The 19,865-nt window shown below is 43.4% G+C and overlaps 1 long non-coding RNA gene across 1 annotated transcript; it reads right to left on the bottom strand.

Annotated features, from left to right (window-relative positions):
• Positions 1–5,011: 5,011 nt before the first annotated feature.
• LOC138364569 (uncharacterized) lies at positions 5,012–10,233 on the bottom strand. Its single transcript, XR_011228438.1, has 2 exons — positions 7,367–10,233; positions 5,012–6,866 (listed from the first exon to the last, which is right to left on the bottom strand). It is a non-coding gene; the product is annotated as an uncharacterized lncRNA (long non-coding RNA).
• Positions 10,234–19,865: the final 9,632 nt, after the last annotated feature.

Raw genomic sequence — 19,865 nt, 5'->3', positions numbered from 1 at the left:
GGGAGGGTAAAGCCAGGGTCCAGGGAGGGTAAAGCCAGGGTCCAGGGAGGGTAAAGCCTGCACGGGTCCAGGGAAGATAAAGCTTGGGTTCAGGGAGGGTAAAGCTTGGGTCCAGGGAGGGTAAAGCCAGGGTCCAGGGAGGGTAAAGCCTGGGTCCAGGGAGTGTAAAGCCAGAGTCCAGGGAGGGTAAAGCCTGGGTCCAGGGAGGGTAAAGCCAGGGTCCAGGGAGGGTAAAGCCTGGGTCCAGGGAGTGTAAAGCCAGAGTCCAGGGAGGGTAAAGCCAGAGTCCAGGGAGGGTAAAGCCTGGGTCCAGGGAGGGTAAAGCCAGGGTCCAGGGAGGGTAAAGCCAGGGTCCAGGGAGGGTAAAGCCAGGGTCCAGGGAGGGTAAAGCCTGGGTCCAGGGAGGGTAAAGCCAGGGTCCAGGGAGGGTAAAGCCAGGGTCCAGGGAGGGTAAAGCCTGGGTCCAGGGAGGGTAAAGCCAGGGTCCAGGGAGGGTAAAGCCTGGGTCCAGGGAGGGTAAAGCCAGGGTCCAGGGAGGGTAAAGCCTGGGTCCAGGGAGGGTAAAGCCAGGGTCCAGGGAGGGTAAAGCCAGGGTCCAGGGAGGGTAAAGCCAGGGTCCAGGGAGGGTAAAGCCTGGGTCCAGGGAGGGTAAAGCCAGGGTCCAGGGAGGGTAAAGCCTGGGTCCAGGGAGAGTAAAGCCTGGGTCCAGGGAGGGTAAAGCCAGGGTCCAGGGAGGGTAAAGCCAGGGTCCAGGGAGGGTAAAGCCAGGGTCCAGGGAGGGTAAAGCCTGCACGGGTCCAGGGAAGATAAAGCTTGGGTTCAGGGAGGGTAAAGCCTGGGTCCAGGGAGGGTAAAGCCTGGGTCCAGGGAGGGTAAAGCCAGGGTCCAGGGAGGATAAAGCTAGGGTCCAGGGAGGGTAAAGCCTGCACGGGTCCAGGGAAGATAAAGCTTGGGTTCAGGGAGGGTAAAGCTTGGGTCCAGGGAGAGTAAAGCCAGGGTCCAGGGAGGGTAAAGCCTGGATCCAGGGAGGGTAAAGCCTGGGTACAGGGAGGGTAAAGCCAGGGTCCAGGGAGGGTAAAGCCTGGATCCAGGGAGGGTAGAGCCTGGGTACAGGGAGGGTAAAGCCAGGGTCCAGGGAGAGTAAAGCCAGGGTCCAGGGAGGGTAAAGCCTGGGTCCAGGGAGAGTAAAGCCAGGGTCCAGGGAGGGTAAAGCCTGGATCCAGGGAGGATAAAGCCTGGGTACAGGGAGGGTAAAGCCAGGGTCCAGGGAGGGTAAAGCCTGCACGGGTCCAGGGAAGATAAAGCTTGGGTTCAGGGAGGGTAAAGCCAGGGTCCAGGGAGAGTAAAGCCAGGGTCCAGGGAGGGTAAAGCCTGGGTACAGGGAGGGTAAAGCCAGGGTCCAGGGAGGGTAAAGCTAGGGTCCAGGGAGGCTAAAGCCTGGGTCCAGGGAGGGTAAAGCCAGGGTCCAGGGAGGGTAAAGCCTGGGTACAGGGAAGGTAAAGCCAGGGTCCAGGGAGGGTAAAGCTAGGGTCCAGGGAGGCTAAAGCCTGGGTCCAGGGAGGGTAAAGCCAGGGTCCAGGGAGGGTAAAGCCTGGGTCCAGGGAGGGTAAAGCCTGGGTACAGGGAAGGTAAAGCCAGGGTCCAGGGAGGGTAAAGCTAGGGTCCAGGGAGGCTAAAGCCTGGGTCCAGGGAGGGTAAAGCCAGGGTCCAGGGAGAGTAAAGCCAGGGTCCAGGGAGGGTAAAGCCTGGGTACAGGGAAGGTAAAGCCTGGGTACAGGGAGGGTAAAGCCTGGGTCCAGGGAGGGTAAAGCCTGGGTACAGGGAAGGTAAAGCCAGGGTCCAGGGAGGGTAAAGCTAGGGTCCAGGGAGGCTAAAGCCTGGGTTCAGGGAGGGTAAAGCCAGGGTCCAGGGAGAGTAAAGCCAGGGTCCAGGGAGGGTAAAGCCTGGGTACAGGGAAGGTAAAGCCAGGGTCCAGGGAGGGTAAAGCTAGGGTCCAGGGAGGCTAAAGCCTGGGTCCAGGGAGGGTAAAGCCAGGGTCCAGGGAGGGTAAAGCCTGGGTCCAGGGAGGGTAAAGCCAGGGTCCAGGGAAGGTAAAGCCAGGGTCCAGGGAGGCTAAAGCCTGGGTCCAGGGAGGGTAAAGCCAGGGTCCAGGGAAGGTAAAGCCAGGGTCCAGGGAGGGTAAAGCCAGGGTCCAGGGAGGGTAAAGCCAGGGTCCAGGGAGGGTAAAGCCAGGGTCCAGGGAGGGTAAAGCCAGGGTCCAGGGAAGGTAAAGCCAGGGTCCAGGGAGGGTAAAGCCAGGGTCCAGGGAGGGTAAAGCCAGGGTCCAGGGAGGGTAAAGCCTGGGTCCAGGGAGGGTAAAGCCTGGTTGCTTTTCCTGGCATGCATAGTGTGTGTTTTATTATTATTATTATTATTATTATTATTATATATTATATTATATTATATATATATATATATATATATATATATATATATATATATATATATATATATATATATATATAGGCGGGCACCACCTCTGGTTGCGTTTCTAAGGACCCTCGACCTCGAAGAAGATGATATGCAGCATGGCGGGAATGGTTCCTAGAATGCATAGAATTAATTCTGTGCATTGAACCCAGGTAGACACTACCACTACCAAGGTTAAAATACTCTCAAGGTTAGTCCCTTGTTACACTTACCAAAGTTTAATATGCAAGGTTAATCTCACAATATTAAACTTTTAAGGTATTTATTAATTCAACAAGTTACAGTGCAATGTTAACTTCCAACGATAATTTTATCACAAGTTATTTAACCCAACGTAAAACTTTCCCCAATGTTAATAGCTCTTATTATACTTACCAAAGTTAATGCAAAAGGGTTAATTAATCCAAAACTGAGGTTATTTAATTAATCAACATTAAAATTTTATATAATTTACAATTCAATTTATTAATAAACTTTATACCGTCGTAACGTGTTTGAATATATATATATAATATGAGAGCAAAGCTTTATTGGTCCCCAAGCATAGAATTACTTTATATACCCTCAGGATTCGAACCCAGGCCGCCGTGGGTCTTCCCGTCAACAGAGTGCTGGTACTCTGACCACAACACCACGATGGATGGTGTTACCTATTATTATAGGCGCCAATAGGTCTATATAATCTCTGAACCCCTTGCGGCGCCTGTAGTAAGTGTGCACTAACTCATTAAACAAACTAGTGACTCAAGAGTGGACTAGTTCCAGCGCCCTCTACCAGCGCCTTGGTGTCGCAGTCCAGAGAGGAAATGCTTGCTGTATCTTGGGCACGCGCCCTACTTCCGAAGACCTGAAATTGCTGAGTGAGGTTATATGTAGCGAACAGTGATCGCTATATATGTGTGTGTGTGTGTGTTTTCTGTAAACTGTAACACATTGTGATTAAATAAATCAAACAAATAACTTATAGTGTATAAAATAACATATGCGACATACTCAGGAAGAACATTGACAAACTAAAAGACTAGAAACAAGGTGTGGATGGATGTTGTTGTAGATTCAGCTACTCGGAACAAGTTCCAAATAGCACGGGCTATGGTGAGCCCGTAGTGGACTTACCTGGCACAGGAGCGGTGCTGTGCGTGTGGATGGAATACAATTCAAAACCATTAAGAAACTGGCAGAAGAACTACGGTTACCACTGAAATTACTTTTCACAAAGTCTTTGGACCAAGGAGACAATGTAGAACTGAGAACAAGAGATGCTGTTTCACCCACAGGGTTATTAGTCCATGGAACTGCCTACCCGCCGAACCCGTAAATGCCATAACTCTGTTAACCTTTAAAGTACAGCTGGAAAAGATCATTAAAGCAAAAGGAGGGACCTTCGACAAGCCGCCGGCTTCCTGTCCTCGTCGAGGCCACTAGTGTTAGTGGCTCTCGGGTAAACTCAGGTAAACAGGTAAAATAATGAAAAAGTAGGTGTGGTAGGAGAATAAAATACTCAAGTGTTCAGGGAGAACCCACAATATCTCTGAATACCCTTTATCCCTTTCTCAGAGGCTTTGGGTTATTTATTGCACGAGCTGGCTATGCAAAATACATTCCATTTTTTATCTATCTGTCTGTCTATCTATCTATCTATCTATCTATCTATCTATCTATCTATCTATCTATCTATCTATATATATATATATATATATATATATATATATATATATATATATATATATATATATATATATATATATATATATATATATATGCGAACAAGCCTGAATGGTCCCTAGGACTATATGCGACTGATATATATATATATATATATATATATATATATATATATATATATATATATATATATATATATATATATAAACAACAGATAGATAGATAAGAAATGGAATGTATTATGCAGCTCGTGCAATAAATAACCCCTAGCTTCGTACTTTTCATGGTAATTTTCAGGATAAGGCACGAAACCACTATGACAATACAGCACACATTTTAGATGTTTAAAGCAAATTGTTGACAAAGTTGACATAGATGTTTATTTGAGGCGACCTAGGCTTTCTACGACCAACCTGACTTGGAAGAGACTAAGAAAAAATTCTCTGCGTTCTTGACTCTCATATATATATGTTCAGGAACCTGCGACTGTGCTCTGTAATAAACATTACTATCGCTGATATAATATTAACCATCCTTTATTAAACCATCTAGGAGATGACAAGGTTTGTCATAGGGGGAAATAGAGGCAAACATCGGTACCATTAGGCGTAACCAAACCATGCCAAGTCGGTACTTTCTACTGAGTCGAAGTAAATATGGAGGAGTCGATGCATGGTGGGAAGGTAGGCGAAGAGCCGCCCTGAGGCCCTCAACATTCCTGGACTGGTGTCTTCCCCCGCCCAGCCCAACGGTTCTCCAGACAGCGTTGGCCACCACCCACATTCCGCATCACTCTCACAAGATTTTAATTCGCACCTTACTCACAAGATTTTAATTCGCATCTTTTCTGACCAGGGGGAGAAAGATACTGGCAGTATGGGGCGTTAAAGTTTATTGAAGATTAAATTCTGCAGAACATGTAAATGTATAAAGTTCAAATATAAAGTAATTATATAAAGTTTATATTAAACACGGTTTATATTATAGGCTTATAACAAAGTTGATATTATTAAACTTAATATTGAACATGTAAATATATAAAGTTTCAAAATATATAATTTAAGGACTATATAACGTTTATATTAAAATATATAAAGTAAATATATAAAGTAAGAATTAACAGTAACAATTCCAAGTCCGAGGACTAGATTTAACTTAAAAGGTACACCCGTAGTAAGTATGAGACCTTAGCCTATAGTGACATGGAAACTAATTCTGCAGAAACCTAAAGGTTAACTGGTACTAGAATTAAGGCCGAGTGCAAATGTGTAGTAATTATATAACACTAGGATATAACAGGCAGGACACAAAGAATAACTAATAAGTGAGAGACCACATAACACGTAATGTACCCGGCCAAGAGGCCGTAAAAGACCTAATGGATAAGGAGAAGGGGGTGTGACTACAAGTAGGGCTTACTAGCACCTAGACTGGGCAAAGTATTAGCTGCGGACAGCGGGACACTTGGGGACCGGCGCTGCACCCCCCTTCCCACATGCAGTGGGGAGACAATCGGGACATCTGTGCAAAGCATGACGGGGGTACAAAAGCAGCCGCTTGCAAAGGGGGGGAGGGTGGGGTTTTGCGAGGGCAGCGGCGAGGGCAGGCGGAGTGAGGCAGAGCCCCAGTGTGCGCCCGTATTTATACAGGCCCCAAACTGCCCGCGCAACGCGCTGCGCAATTGTTTCTTTCTCCCCCGCCGGAAAAATCCCCGCTTGCGATCAAGCAGTGACCATTTTCTGACCAGGGGGAGAAAGATACTGGCAGTATGGGGCGTTAAAGTTTATTGAAGATTAAATTCTGCAGAACATGTAAATGTATAAAGTTCAAATATAAAGTAATTATATAAAGTTTATATTAAACACGGTTTATATTATAGGCTTATAACAAAGTTGATATTATTAAACTTAATATTGAACATGTAAATATATAAAGTTTCAAAATATATAATTTAAGGACTATATAACGTTTATATTAAAATATATAAAGTAAATATATAAAGTAAGAATTAACAGTAACAATTCCAAGTCCGAGGACTAGATTTAACTTAAAAGGTACACCCGTAGTAAGTATGAGACCTTAGCCTATAGTGACATGGAAACTAATTCTGCAGAAACCTAAAGGTTAACTGGTACTAGAATTAAGGCCGAGTGCAAATGTGTAGTAATTATATAACACTAGGATATAACAGGCAGGACACAAAGAATAACTAATAAGTGAGAGACCACATAACACGTAATGTACCCGGCCAAGAGGCCGTAAAAGACCTAATGGATAAGGAGAAGGGGGTGTGACTACAAGTAGGGCTTACTAGCACCTAGACTGGGCAAAGTATTAGCTGCGGACAGCGGGACACTTGGGGACCGGCGCTGCACCCCCACCGCAGGCCAGCGGCCGGACCCCCCCCCGAAGGGCGAGTGCCAGCTGGCCGCGTGAGGCACTCAATGTAGCAGAGCAACAACGTCCCGTCTGACGTAGGATGTGGGCACTACTCTTCCGCCTGCCGTTTGCCATTATTTCTGATGTGGCGAGCCCGTCCCGAGACAGCTGGGTGCGGGGCGTAGTCATCTGAAGTCAAGCCGAGAGGGCAGCGCGTAGGATCCTGGAGAAATCTCGCCTGGTGACAGGAGCGCTTGTAGGATCCGAAGAGTGTGATTCCTGACCATGTAAGCGATACCTGGTCCAGTCGGAGCGTGCGTCGATTTTTTGTCGCGTAGCTCACCTCCCCCGGGCTGAAAGATATAAGGAAGTAAGGGTGGGCAGAAGCGGCGTGCAGTGTTATCGTGACAGGCAAGAGCACAGACGAGAGGGAAACCCTAGCTGAATCAATACGGAGACGAAAAACGGGGGAGGGAGCCCGGCAGCAGGAATTAAGAGAAACCTTAATTAACAATCCTGGATGAATAAAGAGCATCTGAATAATTATACTGTAGCAATGAAGGGGGGCTAACAAATCTAAGAATCTTCCAGCAAACGGAAGGGGGAAGTACCTTTGCTAAGAGCAAAGGTGGGAGAAAACCGGTAGAACAGCAAGGAGGCACAAAGCAACTATAACAGGGTAAGACGAAACACTATAAATCTTGAATATAAACAATACATATACCAAGAAAGGGTATAACAACTAAGCAACATATACGTAAACAATAAAATGGAATAAGAACCAATTCTTAAAGCCAAATCTATAACATGCTTGTGTCCTAATCGGATGTAGAATGTGAGCGGGGAACATTACCCTTGGTCTCTATCCCATCTCTGCCTCCAGACGGGTGATTGGGCTGGATAGAAGCCAAGGAGTCTGCCTTGAGTGGCCGCTGAGTGTAGTCTTGTGTTGTCAATGAGCGTCTGCGAGCCGCAGCTAGTACGCCGTGAACTTCGGCAACATCTTTAGAACAGGAGCAAAGTGAAATCGACGGCAGGGAGCTGCCATTCAGTAACTGTAATAAGGATAATAATAAGAATACAATGTCGTAAATAATCGTACAATGAAGAATACAATGTAATATCGTAAATAACAGATGACGGCAAGTGCCGCAGAATGGAAGAAATTAAGAAAGCAACGCCAAACCATAATAATTTATATTTTAATAAAATAATACTGGAATGACAGTAACGGTACGGAGTAATATTAATACTGCCATATAGCCCAGCAAATAAAGAGAAGATAATAGTATTAACGTAGGCCTTGGGCGGCTGCATCCCGGCACCGCTGCGTGCGTTGATGGTGATCAGAGGAATATCCGGCTCGCGTTCTCTTCCTCGCCGCAGTAGGGTGTGAAGGGGGGGGGGGGGTTCCGGCTTGTCGTGGCTGCGAATAAAGGGAACAGAAGAAACCGGCATTGAGCGCCAAGCGGGCAGAGCGCAGTGGAAGGAATAGCGGTTGGAGGTAAGGGGCCCCTAACCTAATGATAGATGAGGTAAAATTAAATAGAATACTATTACGTAGTAGGAAACAACAAAGGCGAAGGAACAAGAAGAGTAAAATAGCCCAGAAGGCCGGATGGCCAAAGAACGTTAGCGACCTATGGCCAACAGCATGCTGGCTGCGCTGGCCAACCACAAGCTGGCCGACGTCATGCTAACTGACTGGCTTGAGCTTGCCGAAAGGAAGGCCGAATGGCCAGTTTTTGCATGACACCGTGCGCGAGGCCAGCTAAACTTCTCGGGAGCGTCCAAATGTAACTTAGTGTACTGTCGATACGATGAAGAATGGGTGGTCGGATATAATGCACAAATTCAGAATAGAATATATAATGAGGGAAACGAGTGTAATAGGACGAAATAACCGGAGGAGAAAAAAAAAATTTTGGGGGGGGGGGGGCCACCCGAATGCACTGCAACTAGCGTACCTTAGCTGAAAATAACTTAAAGGCACAGAGGCAAAGCAATAGATTAATACAAATCCTAATTGATAGTCCCTTAATAACAAATTGAACGTGAAACTTAAACAGAGTAAATTGCGGGAGAAAAATTTTTCCGTAATAAATACAAATCAAATTGCGAGTCCAACAATAACAAAATTAACAGACGCGCAGACGTAGGAGGAACCGATAAGCCGCGGCTCGCGCACCGCTAGCCATACCTAAACATACCTAGACAGGAAGGGGAGAAGCATAAAGGTAGCCCAGCAAAAGACTAGTAATTAGTAATTAGTAACTCTGCAAATAGCACATCCTGGCTGACTTAATAATTTACTTAGTAACTCTGCAAATAGCACATCCTGGCTGACTTTACTTAATAATTTACTTAGTAACTCTGCAAATAGCACATCCTGGCTGACTTTACTTAATAATTTACTTAGTAACTCTGCAAATAGCACATCCTGGCTGACTTTACTTAATAATTTACTTAGGAACTCTGCGAATAGCACATCCTGGCTGACTTTACTTAATAATTTACTTAGTAACTCTGCAAATAGCCCATCCTGGCTGATTTTACTTAATAATTTAATTAGTAACTCTGCAAATAGCACATCCTGGCTGACTTTACGTAATGACGTAAGGCAAGGAAAATGAACAAACATACTGAACACAGCAACGCAAAATTAAACATGCGACATGAGCAAAGCATCAACTGTCGGAGTAAATTAAGGTAGGCTGTTTGGGAAAAGGAATCCGTGGTAATCTGAAAGCAGGAGGCATGTTAGTGCTGAAATGTAGAACGTAATTAAGAGGAAGGGCAAGGCATGTCGCGAGATGTCTGCCAGTACAAAATAAGAAACCTTCCATATAAGCGTATAAAATCTTAATTTACATTGTCTTAGGAAGGCAAAGAACGGGATATCATTAAATATACGACGTTCCCGACGACGCTTCGACGCCGCCATCTGCTGGAGTGTACCGTGCCCCAGGCAACGTGGGGGCCACCCCCCTGTCCAGGTCACCTGAATAGGGCAAGTCATGGCACGTGAAGTCTGCAGGTACAAAATAAGGGTATACAATCGGCGTGCATATATAACCATTTTTACATTGAGAGAACGGAGGGAAAGCATAACAAATATAACCTGATAAGTAACGTGAATAAACTGCAAGAGCCAAGCGTAAATACTGTAACCACTGAGGAAACTAAACTGCAAAGCTAAGCATAAACTACTGTAACTACCGATGAAACTAGGCAAAAATGCAGGGCCGGGAGACGTGAAGCTAAAATAAGGGCCCGCGAATACTGCAAATAGCACATCCTGTCTGACTTTACTTAATAATTCTTAGGAACTCTGCAAATAGCACATCCTGGCTGACTTTACTTAATAATTTACTTAGTAACTCTGCAACTAGCACTGCCTGTCTGACTTTACTTAATAAATTACTTGGTAACTCTGCAAATAGCACATCCTGGCTGTCTTTACTTGACGTAAGGCAGGGTAAAAGTGGGCAAGCATACTGGACACAGCAACGCAAAAATAAACATGCGACATGAGCAGCGCATCAACTGTCGGAGTAAATTAAGGAGGCTGATTGGGAAAGAAAGTCCGAGGTAACCTGAAACAGGAGGCATGTTAGCGCCGAGATGTAGAACATAATTATGAATAGGGCAAGGCATGGCACGTGGTATCTGCAAGTACAAAAAGGGTATACAATCGGTGTGGATATATAGCCATATTACATTAAGTAATATGTTATAATAGTAATAATTATAATAATTTTTCCCGCCGGAAAAATCCCCGCTTGCGATCAAGCAGTGACCATTTCCCTCCTCCAAAAGCAGTAGTTAAAGTTAAGGTTGGATGGAACATGTGACCTTACGCACCTTTTATTATATTGCATGTGGAAATTTGCAGCAATTTCCCGCCATTTCAATTATAGATCATGTATATAATTGATGCACGTCAGAGCAAGAGTTTCAAAATCTTGTTTGTATGGATATCGTTTCACGCAGATATTATCCATCATGGTACGGACAAGGCCTGCTAGAAAGTTTCATGTAACAAACCCAGGAATTTCAAACATTTCACACACACACACACACACACACACACACACACACACACACACACACACACACACACACACACACACACACACACACACACACACACACACACACACACACACACACACACACACAAGTGTAGATATGACAGAGCCCGATAGGCTCAGGAATCTGTACACCTGTTGATTGACGGTTGAGAGGCGGGACCAAAGAGCCAGAGCTCAACCCCCGCAAACACAACTAGGTGAGTACAACTAGGTGAGTACACACACACACACACACAGACGAGGATTGTAGGATCCTCCAAGAGGACTTAAACAGGTTGCAGAGATGGTCAGGGAAATGGCTACTGGAGTTTAACACCAGTAAATGTAAAGTTATGGAAATGGGATCAGGTGACAGGAGACCAAAGGGACAGTACACAATGAAGGGGAACAGCCTACCTGTAACGATTCGAGAAAGAGACCTGGGAGTGGATGTGACACCTAATCTAACTCCTGAGGCACATATAAATAGGATAACGACAGCAGCGTACTCTACACTGGCGAAAATTAGAACTTCATTCAGAAACCTAAATGAGGAGGCTTTTAGGGCGCTTTACACTGCCTACGTGAGACCCGTCTTAGAGTATGCCGCGCCATCATGGAGCCCCCACCTGAAGAAACACATGAAGAAACTGGAGAAGGTTCAGAGGTTTGCGACGAGGCTTGTCCCAGAGTTACGAGGGATGGGATATGAAGAGCGGCTGAAGGAACTGAACCTTACGACAGAGGAGAAAATAAGGGAGAGAGGAGATATGATAGGAACATATAAAATACTCAAGGGAATTGACAAAGTGGAAATAGATGAAATGTTCACACGTAATAATAACAGAACGAGGGGACATGGGTGGAAACTGGAAACTCAGATGAGTCACAGAGATGTTAGGAAGTTTTCTTTTAGCGTGAGAGTAGTGGAAAAATGGAATGCACTTGGGGAACAGGTTGTGGAAGCAAATACTATTCATACTTTTAAAACTAGGTATGATAGGGAAATGGGACAGGAGTCATTGCTGTAAACAACCGATAGCTGGAAAGGCGGGATCCAAGAGTCAATGCTCGATCCTGCAAGCACAAATAGGTGAGTACAAATAGGTGAGTACACACACACACACACACACGTGGTGTGTGTGTGTGTGTGTGGTGTTAGAAGTTAGAAGTAGGGTGTGTGTTAGAAGGTGGTGGAGGCCAAGACCGTCAGTAGTTTCAAAGCGTTATATGACAAAGAGTGCTGGGAAGACGGGACACCACGAGCGTAGCTCTCATCCTGTAACTACACTTAGGTAATTACACACAAATAGGGATGCGGCGGCCGAGCGGACAGCACGCTGTACACGTGATCCTGTGGTCCCGTGTTCGATCCCGGGCGCCGGCGAGAAACGATGGGCAGAGTTTCTTTCACCCTATACCCCTGTTACCTAGCAGTAAATAGGTACCTGGGAGTTAGTCAGCTGTCACGGGCTGATTCCTGGTGTGTGTGTGTGTGGATGTGATGTGGGAAAAAAATAGTACTAGTAGAAACAGTTGATTGACAGTTGAGAGGCGGACCGAAAGAGCAGAGCTCAACCTCCGCAAGCACAACTAGGTGAACACACATACGGGCACATACCTTGTCAAGCACAAGACGAAACTGGAAAAAGTTGAGAGGTATGCCACTAGGCTAGTCCCAGAACTAAGAGGCATGAGTTACGAGGAAAGGCTGCATGAGATGCACCTCACGACACTGGAAGAAAGAAGAGTAAGGGGAGACATGATCACTACCTACAAAATTCTCAGAGGAATTGACAGGGTAGATAAGGATAAACACGGGTGATACGCGAACAAGGGGCCACATGTCAGGCGGAGACTTGAGTACCCACATGAGCCACAGGGACGTTAGAAAAAACTTTTTCAGTGTCAGAGTAGTTAACAAGTGGAATGCATTAGGCAGTGATGTGGTGGAGGCTGACTCCATACACAGTTTCAAATGCAGATATGATAGAACCCAATAGGCTTAGGAATCTGTAAACCAGTTGATTGACAGTTGAGAGGCGGGACCAAGGAGCCAGAGCTCAATCCCCGCAAGTACAACTAGGTGAATACTAGGTAAAAATACACACACAACACACCACACACACACTCACACACGAAATGCGCTAGGTAGTGATGTGGTGGAGGCTGACTCCATGCACAGTTTCAAATGTGGATATGATAGAGCTTGAGAAGCTCAGTAGATTGACGACTGAGAGGCGGGACCAAAGAGCTAAAGCTCAACCCAAGCAAACACAACTAGGTGAGTACAACGAGGTGGGTGAGTACACACACACACACAACCAAATGTAATGTAATGAAGATAGGTGTAGGGAGCAGGAGGCCAGATACAAGGTATCATCTGGGAGAGGAAATTCTTCAGGAGTCAGAGAAAGAAAAAGACTTGGGGGTTGATATCACGCCAGACCTGTCTCCTGCAGCACATATCAAGAGGATAACATCAGCGGCATATGCCAGGCTGGCCAACATACGAACGGCATTCAGAAACTTGTGTAAAGAATCATTCAGAACTTTGTATACCACATATGTCAGGCCAATCCTGGAGTATGCAGCCCCAGCATGGAGTCCATATCTAGTCAAGCATAAGACTAAACTGGAAAAGGTTCAAAGGTTTGCCACCAGACTAGTACCCGAGCTAAGAGGTATGAGCTACGAGGAGAGACTACGGGAATTAAACCTCACTTCGCTGGAAGACAGAAGAGTTAGGGGGGACATGATCACCACATTCAAGATTCTCAAGGGAATTGATAGGGTAGATAAAGACAGGCTATTTAACACAAGGGGCACACGCACAAGGGGACACAGGTGGAAACTGAGTGCCCAAATGAGCCACAGAGATATTAGAGAGAACTTTTTTAGTGTCAGAGTGGTTGACAAATGGAATGCATTAGGAAGTGATGTGGTGGAGGCTGACTCCATGCACAGTTTCAAGTGTAGATATGATAGAGCCCAATAGGCTCAAGAATCTGTACGCCTGTTGATTGACGGTTGAGAGGCGGGACCAAAGAGCCAAAGCTCAACCCCCGCAAACACAACTAGGTGAGTACACACACACACACAAGTTTCTTTCACCCTGATGCCCCTGCTACCTAGTAGTAAATAGGTACCTGGGAGTTAGACAGCTGCTATGGAGCTGCTTCATGGGGGTGTATGTGTGTGTGGAGGGAAAAATAGTAGTTAGTAACAGTTGATTGACAGTTGAGAGGCGGGCCAAAAGAGCAGAGCTCAACCCCCGCAAGCACCACTAGGTGAATACAACTAGGTGAATACTTAAGTGCTTAATGAAACCTAGTTTAGTGACCGGCTTTTTTTCTAGTAGTTTCAAAGCGTTATATGACAAAGAGTGCTGGGAAGACGGGACACCACGAGCGTAGCTCTCATCCTGTAACTACACTTAGGTAATTACACACACACACACACACACACGGCTCCCGAATCCAGGAGTCAGTGCATTAGACAACCAACGGCTAGAAAAGCGGGGTCCAAGAGCTAGAGCTAGATCCTGCAAACACAAATAGATGAGCACACATTCTCTCATATATATATATATATATATATATATATATATATATATATATATATATATATATATATATATATATGTATATCCAGTAGCCGTACGTAGTAACCAGAACGCATTTCTTGGCCTACTATGCTAGGCCCGATTTGCCTAATAGGCCGAGTGATTTTCTTTATTTAAAAAAAAGTTCCACTTGGTCCATTTGAATTATTATTATGATATTAGATTAAGAACATAAATTATTTACCTAGTTATGTTAGTTTTGGTTAGGTTAAGATATATTTCAAGCATCCACCAGTGTGACAAGGGGCCAGAATTAGGTTTGGATATCACTGCAGGAAAGGTTATGCGTGGTAGCGGCTGTGCAAGAATGCACCACTTAATCATCAAGCTTTAATTGTAATTGTTACTTTTGCTCACGGATATTAGAATATACCCTCATACTCTACCCAAAGTTTGCTAACAGCTAGCACTTGACCTTATACTCTGTGATGCGTCCATAGCCTAGTGCCCGAAACACTACGCGTACTAGTGGCTTTAGGTATTGTATGTACTAGCTCTATCTTTAAATCCAACATTATGTTTGTAACTCATCTTCAATGTATGTACCTTGACCTGAATAAAACCAATTAAAAAAAATCTAATCTAAAGCAGCCTGTTGTTGTGTATTTAAGGTGATTAACAAATGGAAACGCTAAGAGTCTGGTAATTACAAGCCTAATTAGTCTCGTTTTCATCTCAGACATTAAAGACGTGTAACATAAGGAGGTCGAGACATTAGTTATCGTGTCATTGTCAAAAATTGACTCCCTTGGTCTGATTGGTGGAAAAAATTTGTGGCGTCCTGTAATATATATCTATATGGATGCCGGCAAAAAATCTGAATTAGACAATGGGAGCCTAGCAGAGTACATGGTAAAAACATATTTACTTGTCCAAGGTATGGCCGGAGACAACTCAAGCATTTAATTGGTCTTGGTTTTAGCTTTTACCCGTTGTCATTGATAATTGAAATTGAAATTGAAATAAGTTTATTGAGGTAAAATACACACAAAGGGATGAGGTAGCTCAAGCTATTCTCACCCCCGTTCAGTACATCGTGTTAATACATACATATACACACATCACAAACAATAAACATATTACCAAACATTCTGAGAGACAAACATCTACATTTCCTCCTTTACACAAGTAGTCATTGATAAGATCCGGAGGAAACTGGTCACGCATGTTGTGTCTACCGCTGTAGACTTTGCTTACTGAATCAAGCGACTTCATTCAAAATGATATGCTATCAGAAATCTTAGCCAAATATTACATGTTTGCTTACATTAGTGCATGTAAACTTTTCACCGCCGTCCAGTCATGGTTGGGTGCATGATAAGCAAATCAAATTATTTACCTGAGGGTCACTAACACTCTAGTGGCCTCGACGAGGACAGGAAGCCGGCGGCTTATCTAAGGTTCTCCCATTTGTTCTGATGCGTGGTTGTGTAACTAGTTCACCGCAATTGTATAAACTACTAATTACTGATATATACATTAAACTACATCTCATTAAGACTGTAATTAACTTGCTTAGCTAAACGAATTTTGGGGTTCAGTTCCTGAATCCATTATGTGCCTCTGTAACCCTTTCCACTACCACCCACAGGATGGGTATAGGATGCATAACAAACGAATTGAACTAGGGAGCTATAATAAGGTACTGAAGCAGCCAAGCCGGGCAACTCTAGTGCTAAATTACCATAATGAGCGCAGAAAGTCTTAATCCAACCTATCCTCCAGAAATGACAGCACTTATTGTAACTATTGGTAGAGTGTAGAATAAGAAATAAACATAAACTACGAATGATTAAACGAGAATTAAATTCATTCCGTCTACCTCTCTCTCTCTCTCTCTCTCTCTCTCTCTCTCTCTCTCTCTCTCTCTCTCTCTCTCTCTCTCTCTCTCTCTCTCTCTCTCTCTCTCTCTCTCTCTCTCTCTCTCTCTCTCTCTCTCTCTCTCTCTCTCTCTCTCTCTCTCTCTCTCTCTCTCTCTCTCTCTCTCTCTCTCTCTCTCTCTCTCTCTCTCTCTCTCTCTCTCTCTCTCTCTCTTAACATAACAATTAGAAAAACAATATATATGTGTAAATAAACAAAATATATATATTCTCTTCAGTTTATGGTGGAAAAGAATGCATTAGTTTACAATTTACTTGAGTGTTCACGCAAGTTCTCCAACTAACAAAGAAACAAATAACAGGAAATATCAACGGCGTGTTACAGCAGGTCTCCTCCCCCCCCCCAGGCCCCTCCCCCCCCAGGCCCTTCCCCCCCCCCCAGGCCAGCCCATGTAAGGTGTCTGGGATCTTAAGATGGCGCAACACGTTAAGGTGACGTCACCCTCGCAGCGCGGTAATCTTTGCGCATTCATGTATATGTGTATAAAGTATATATGGAAGCTGATCAGAATTTACATTTCACCTTTGTAAATGCACATTAATGACACTATGTAAAAAGACACATCGAACACTTTATGTAGGGCATACGTAAATCTGTGTATCTATGTATTTACGTATGTAGGTTAGCTTAGCATTTTAAAAGCACCGAATAACCTTCTGTGGTTGATTGTTCAATAAACCCTTGAACTATATGTTTAACACATCTCTAACCCTGTCCACGGAGGACAGAAGAAAATGTATATATGCTGGTTAGCATTGTAAATGTGTGGCCACGTCTGTGGTAGAAAATAAAAAAAAAATAAAAAAAAAAAAATAAAAAAAAATCATATAATAATAATGAAACAGAGAAATTACATTAACGTGATATATCAAAGAACAAATCCACAGGAGCTTTGATTTGTTTTTTTTTATTAGCAAGCTTAGGAATACACAGCAATGTGCTGCGACCCTATTCTATATGAAAGATTGCACAGTATAGATAAAAAAAACTAGCTATGAGTTCGTCTAATATTCCCATCTCACAGGATGATTAGTCATATATGGAATGAGAGAACATCAAATGTAAGGCTGATCTATTAGCCTCCACTGGCAAAATCTGGGTACAGCACAAGAATATCTTCCAATATTCCTGTGTGTATGAAGTAGTTACAGAGCTCAAAGTACCTCATACCATTTGGTATGAATTCACTGATAACATGACAATCACAGATACAGTGTTGGAGAGCATGTCCCAGCTCTTGTTCACATAGTTTACAATTGAAGTTTACATAGTTTACATTGGGGGATTTATTACCTGCAGCCACCTGCCATAGATATCGACATCCCAGCCTAATTCTGGCAAGCTTGTTGTTGTTATAAATTCAGCTACTCGGAACAAGTTCCAAGTAGCACGAGCTATGGTGAGCCCTTAGCTTACCTGGCACAGGAGCGGGGCAAGTAGCACGGGCTATGGTGAGCCCGTAGTGGAATTACCTGGCACAGGAGCGGTGCTGATGTCATAGCTCATTATATTCATGGGATATACGCTAGTGCACGACCACGCTTGGGATCGTCTGGGATATACGCTTAATAAAACAAAAATGACCACTCCTGGGATATCATATGGGATACAATCTGTGTTGGGTACACCTAGCTGGGACAGTCTATATTAATACGTTTCAATTCAATTTATTGGCATAGATTTCTAAATAATTTAATTCACGTTTCAACTCACTATTTGTCATTTATTTTACACAATTCAAAATATTATAATTTAAAATAAATATAAGATAACGAAACATATACAGAAGGAAACGAACACTATGTTCATTTGTTTTGGGACTTTTGATTATAAGAAACTCTTATCAAAGTCTGTTATTCCCAACGCCAAGCGTGACATAATCGTGGGTTTAATCCTGTTTTATGTATTCCTTATAATTATTACTGTATAAATTATAGATCTGAACAAGTAAGAATGAAATAAGCATTTGGAAAATTAATGTTTGTATTTAGGAACAACAACATTTACGAGACTACCAAGTTCAAGTTCAAGTTCAAGTATGTTTATTGAGACAAGAAAAAAATACATCTCAAAGGGATAGAGTAGCTTAGGCTATTTCTACCCCCCTCTACTTCAAGTCCCTCAAGGGGCGCACAAATTCAGTGAGTACAGATACACAAATCACAATACAACATTTAACATTGCATATTAATATAGTAAGTGTTACAATCATTGGGGCAAAATTCTTGTAGTTCCTAAGTATTCTGTCTATCATATCATTATCACACATCCAAACAATTTGAAGTGGTACACTACTTATTTCCTTATTTCTATGGTTATCCATAATTTGACACTTTAATACATAATGGTCTTCCAAGTTCAAGTAGGTTTATTGAGACAAGTTAAAAAAAAAAAAAAAAAAAAAAAAAAAAAAAAAAAAAAAATCAAAGATTAGCTTAGGCTATTTCTACCCCTTCCCATACTTCAAGTCCCTCAAGGGGCGCAAAAATTCAGTGAGTACAAATACAAGAATCCCATGTAACATATCAGGTTAATATAGTACTATCTAAGAGTATAATAGTGTACATCCACCGCACTAGATTTTAACCCATTAACGCTCCAAGATAATATTCTCACTCTACTTTCATCCATGATTTAATAAAACTACCTTTGCCCTGTCTGTCACATTCCATGAGATACGAGATTTTCTCAGACAGACTCTCCCAACACTGTAACATTTCTGCTTTCTCCTCATTTGCACAACAGCTACTAGCATCAAAGGTGATCTTATTCATATCTAATTTCTTTCTTATTTCTCTATACCGTTTTACTTTAACCTTTGTTTCGACATTTGTCACTACAGAAGGTTGAACGCTAACACTACTAGAAAGTTCATTTTCCTGACTATCCTCTATCATCAATACGTCATGTTCTTCCTTACTTTCTTCAACGCACATTTCACGTCCTGTTTCACTTTCCACTTCACGTCCTATTTCACTTTCCATTTCACGTCCTGTTTGACTTTCCATTTCACGTCCTGTTTCACTTTCCATTTCACGTCCTGTTTCACTTTCCATTTCACGTCCTGTTTGGCTTTTCATTTCACGTCCTGTTTGGCTTTCCATTTCACGTCCTGTTTGGCTTTCCATTTCACGTCCTGTTTGGCTTTCCATTTCACGTCCTGTTTCACTTTCCATTTCACGTCCTGTTTCACTTTCCATTTCACGTCCTGTTTCACTTTCCACTTCACGTCCTGTTTCACCACCATCTTCACCCCGTCTACCCCCCATAGTTAATTTTTCTAATGCCTCAATCCTCTTTTCTAGTTTTTTTAGATATTCCAATATTTGAGTACCAACCTCAGAGTTCACTATATTGACCTGAACCTTGTTTCCACAAGGTTTAATTTTTTCAGCTGCATTTCCTACTTTCCCTAGGCTCGCCTTAATTGTCTCTGTTCCTTTCTCCCACACATTGTTCATAGGCGCTGTCATTGGCTTCCAACTGTTTCCTCCATGTTCCTGCTGCACAATCTTTCCTTCCTTCGAGGATACATCTATCCTGCTTGTAGCACCCGTCCTCGAGTCTCTCAGATGAGGCTTCATGCGACATAGATAGGAACCAGCATTGTGGCTTCCTCGACAATTGCAACAAGATGGGACGATTTTTTCACCGTTTTTAATCTTGACTCTACACTAATATTTGCGTCTGGCCTCACCCAATATTTCACGATGAGCACGTCGACAACCTGTTCTCGTTATAGCACATCGTATTTTGACGTATTACTTTTCCTG

The sequence above is a fragment of the Procambarus clarkii genome, chromosome 14 (assembly GCF_040958095.1).
Source record: "Procambarus clarkii isolate CNS0578487 chromosome 14, FALCON_Pclarkii_2.0, whole genome shotgun sequence".
In the NCBI taxonomy this organism is placed as follows: Eukaryota; Metazoa; Arthropoda; class Malacostraca; order Decapoda; family Cambaridae; genus Procambarus; species Procambarus clarkii.
The sequence above is the reverse complement of the archived record's forward strand: the minus strand, read 5'-3'. Positions and strand labels throughout refer to the sequence as shown.